The sequence below is a fragment of the Erythrolamprus reginae genome, chromosome 2, assembly GCF_031021105.1.
Source record: "Erythrolamprus reginae isolate rEryReg1 chromosome 2, rEryReg1.hap1, whole genome shotgun sequence".
Lineage (NCBI taxonomy): Eukaryota > Metazoa > Chordata > Lepidosauria > Squamata > Dipsadidae > Erythrolamprus > Erythrolamprus reginae.
In genome coordinates, this window is record NC_091951.1 from 233,800,581 (window position 1) to 233,805,585 (window position 5,005).

Sequence of the window (5,005 nt, forward strand, 5' to 3'; positions counted from 1 at the left end):
CCATTTAGTCAATCCATCAATCGTGTCCCCATCTGACTGCACTAGCAGTTTGTATATATTAGTTGCTTGCGCCTTTATCCCCTCGCTTTTTTCTCTTATTATTTTCTCTAACCCTGTCTCCTCCCGCCATAATACTTCTTTATTCTCCCTTTCATTTAGATATTTACATATTGCATTTATTTGTAGCCACCTTCCCTTACCTAACCACCATTCTATGCGATTTCTGCTTGGCCTGCCATCCTTCTCGTATAACTGTTCTATCTTAGTTATCCCTCTTCCCTTCAACTCTCCTATAACCCTATTTAAGTTAATTTCGTTTTCTCTATTTATTACATAAAGCGATGACAGTTTAGATTTATATGATCCTATTTTCCCTTGCCATTTTTTCCAAATTTCCATAGTCCCTTTCATTGGGCCTATTAATTTTCCTATATCTCTCCTATTCCACTTCCTAAAAATCAATTCTCTATTATTCATCCCGTTTATCTGTTTTTCCAATTTCGCCCATTTATTTTCACTTAATTGCAACTCCATTAACCTTTCCATTTGAAAGGCTTCCCTATACAGCTCCAAACATGGAACACCCCATCCCCCCTCTTTTTCATTCGCAATTAACCACTTTTTTCTTATTCTTGGTCTCTTATCTTCTTCAATCCAATAATTTAATTTTTTGTCCCACTCTTTAACCTTACATACCGATAACCCCCCCGACAGCACCTGAAATAGGTACATCATCTTGGGAGCTATCATCATTTTTAAAGCTCTTATTTTAGAGAGTCTCCTTAGCTTTTTATCTTTCCAGCTCCTCATCTGTTTCAACATTTTCCTCCATGTTATTCTATAATTAATCTCTTCCATTTTCACTGGGTTTTTTAATAACCAAATTCCCAAATATTTTATTTTTTTAAGTCCTAATTTCAACCCTGATTCTTTCCTAATTTCTATCTGTTCTCTCGGATCTGTATTTAAACACATAATCTCTGATTTTTCCATATTAACCGACAGTCCCGATTCCTGCTTAAACTCTTGTAAAATATTTATTATACCTTTAATCATCTCCATCGGGGTCTGGGTCAATATAATTGCATCATCTGCAAATAAATTTATTTTCATTTCTAATTTCCCTATTCTATATCCTGCCCAAGTGTTATCTTGTCTTATCTTATTAGCTAAGATCTCTATTGCTATTACGAATAATTTTGGAGACAGAGGGCATCCCTGCTTGGTGCCATTTAATATTTTAATACTCTGCGTTCTTTGTCCATTCACTCTTATATATGCTTCATTTCCTTTATAAATCTCTTTTATAGTTTCACAAAATTTTTCCCCCATATTTAATTTGTTACATAATTTATATAAGTAACTATGGTTAACTTTATCGAAAGCTTTATAAACATCTAATTTCAAAATTCCCAATTTCCTTTTAGTAACGGTAGCATGGTGCATCACATTCATTACATTTCTAATTGGTTCACTTATTTTCCTTCCCTTCACGAATCCATATTGATCCTCTTCAATTATTTTTGGTAAAATATTTTCTAATCTATTTGCCAGTATTTTCATAAATATTTTATAATCCTGATTTGCCAAACTGATCGGACGGTAAGACCCAGGCTCCCTTAAATCTCGACCCATCTTCGGAATGGTAACAATTTCTGAAAGCTTCCATGTCTGCGGGATATCACGATTTGACAATATATTATTAAACAATTTCCCCAAATGCGGAAGCAAAACATTCACATAAGTTTTATAAAATTCCCCTGTAAACCCATCTGGGCCCGGTGCTTTGGCTTGTTTTAACCCTTTAATTACTCTAGCAATTTCATCTTGTGTAATTTCTGCATTCAAAATTTGTTTGTCTTCTTCACTTACTATTTTCCCAACCTTGAGGACTTCTATCTTCACTTGCTCCTCTTTATACAAATCTTCATAATATTTCCTCATTATCTCCTCTAACTGGTCATTACCATATCTAACCACTCCACTGGTGTCCCTCAATGCTAAAATACATGATTTTTCTTTCCTCTTCTTCAGATATCTCGCCATTTGCTGCATTGATCTTGTCCCCCAACTCTGTATTTTTTGTCGCATCGCCATTCTCATCTTATTCCATTTAATCTCATCATACACCATCAACTGTTTCTTTTTCAATTTCAGTAAACTATTCCAATCTCTACTTTTCGTCATTCTTAACTGCTCTTGTATCAAATCTATTTCCCTTATCTTCCTTTCCCTCTCTCTACCCCACCTCTTCCTAATATCTGCTTCCATACATATACATTGTCCCCTCATGAAGGCCTTACATGCATCCCATACAATTGATTGTTTAATACCACCCACATCATTAATTCTAAAATATTCTGATAACTCTGTTTGCAATTTCTCTTTATCTTGTTCCCTAGCAGTTACAACTGCATTATATCTCCAAATTTTTTGATTTCGTTCCTGACCTATTTCCAATTCTGCCAATAGTGGGGCATGATCTGATATCCATATACTTTTAATGTCTACTTTTTTAACTTGTATATTACCTCCCCTGTTCATTAATATGTAGTCTATGCAGCTAAATGTGTGATGTCTTGCTGAATAATATGTAGCTCTGTTTAAAATATCTGCATGTAAATCCACCATATTAAGTCTATTTAAATGTAACATCCTGCTATTTGCATTCCCATTTGTTAATTGCATATTAAAATCTCCTGCCAAAAAAGTTGAGCCCTCCTTAAAATTGTCTAACTTCTTCTTAGTATTTATTATAAATTGTTTTGTTTTCCCATTTGGGGCATAAATTGCTGCTAATGTCAACTTCTTTTGATTTATTTTCCCTTTAACAAATATCCACCTTCCTTCTCTGTCTTTCTGAATTCCCACCTCTTCAAAATTAACTCTCTGATGAATCAGAATCGCTGTGCCTCGACTATTTTGCGTTCCTCTTGACTCAAACACCCATTTCCAATTTCTATCATTAATCAAGTTATCCCTTCCTCCCCTTCTTTTATGTGTTTCTGTCAAAATCATAATATCCACCTTATATTGCTTAGCCATCCTTAATATCCTAAAACGTTTCAAATCCGATCCCAAACCATTCACATTTAAAACCATTATCTTACACTCCGTCATAATATACCAAAAACACCCTTTTCCCCTCTTGTTTTGCCCTTGGTTTATATTTTTCCCTTTTCTTTACCCCTATTACCCCCCCCCAACGTGCCTCCCCCTGTGCTCCCCCCACTGAGAGGGGAGAAGACAAGAAAAAACCTTGCCCATACCTGAGGCACATTTTCTGGATTGCGTTCCCACTCAAACTAGCTCCTCTTTCAACCCTTTTTAATTTTATAAAAGAGAAAATTTCTCCCTCCCTCCTTTCTCCTTTAAATAATTCCTTCTTTAATTTCTTCTTTAATTTTAAATTCTTAAACCCCCTTTTTCTCCCCCTTAGACTTCCCCCACTGAATGACAGATATACAGGAATCCCAAAGCATCTCCAAGAAAAATAATAATAATAACAACATTAATAGTAATTGTAATAGTAATAATTCTTTTCCTTTGCCTTTCCCCCCCCCACAACAAGACAAGGGACCAAACACCATCACTTTCTGGCTCTCTTCTCACGCTGAGCCCGTGTTCTTCTCTGCTCCTTTCTGATGGCCTCCACCTGCCCGCTTAACTCCTTCAGCTGCTCTTCCCTTCGTCTTTCCTCCTCATCTGGGGTACTCCGACCGTCAAAAGCCTCTTCTCCTTCATATGCTAGTGCTCCAGTTTCATCAAACTTAATCCCCAGTTGATCCAGCAAAGTCTTTCCCTCCTCCAATGAGCGTGCTCTGTACATTTTATTGTCCTGGAACACCAAGATGGCCACTGGATAGCCCCAGCTAAATCTGGTTCCACTTTGATATAGCCGGTTTGCAATTGGTTTCAACACAGCTCTCGCTCTCAGGGTTTCCCAGGAAAGATCCCTCAGAACCCTTATCTCATTTCCGTCTTGTTTAAGGCTCGTAGAAGTCTTCAAAGTTTTATAAATCATCTCTGCTTTTTTTTCACTAAGGAAAGCGATGATCACATCTCTCTGTCTGCCGTCTCTCCTGGGGGCTGCCCAATGAACACGCAACAGCTCCTCCACACTGACCTCCACGCCTGTCTGTTTATTTAACCAAGCACAGACAGCTTCTATTAACTTAAATTCAGAGGGCAAATCCATTCTGAACCCTCGTAAACGCAAATTCCTCCTTCTCTGTCTGTCCTCCAAATTTGCGATTCTGTCATTTATTTGTCTTATTTTTTCATCGTAATCCATCACTTGTTTCTCCACTTTCAGTATCTTATCAGCAGAAGAATCGCCTTCCTTTTTAATTTGTTTAACTTCTAAATCCATCTGTTCCATTTTATTCTCAACTTTGTTGAATCTTTGTTCGAACCCGCTACAAATCTCCAGCAGGAATTAAACTATTTTTGGGCAGTTAGGTTTTTGATAGAGCTGCATACGTGCAGAGAAACTGATCCTTGTGAGAGACTTCTTTTGAAGTTGCCTGCAAGAATGAATCAAACAACCTATCTAACCTCTAAAATGGAATATAATAAATTGCAACCTTCAAGAACCAGATCAAATACTAGAACCCGCTATTTCAAGCCACTCACACATTGCCACATCACAGCTGTTTAATTGCAATTTTATTTGTGTAAACAAATGTACAATTGCCTCTCACTTATTAAAAACCTAGATCTTTATAGTAATTAAAATTCTTAAGTTATACAGTTGAGTATTTGGCTAGTAGTCAACATAAAGTACACTTACAACTATATAATATTAAAAGAATCATGCATAATATGGAAGTGGCTAATAATTACTTTTAAAAGGTCAATCCATTTACTAATTTCTCTCATTTTCTAAGAGCCCAGCCACCTAAGTCTTGTCCAAGGAATGCATCGGAAGACCCCAGTTCTCAATATTATTAATAGGAAGAATTGATATATGTTATTTGTTTCATAAATTATTAAGAGTAAAGAA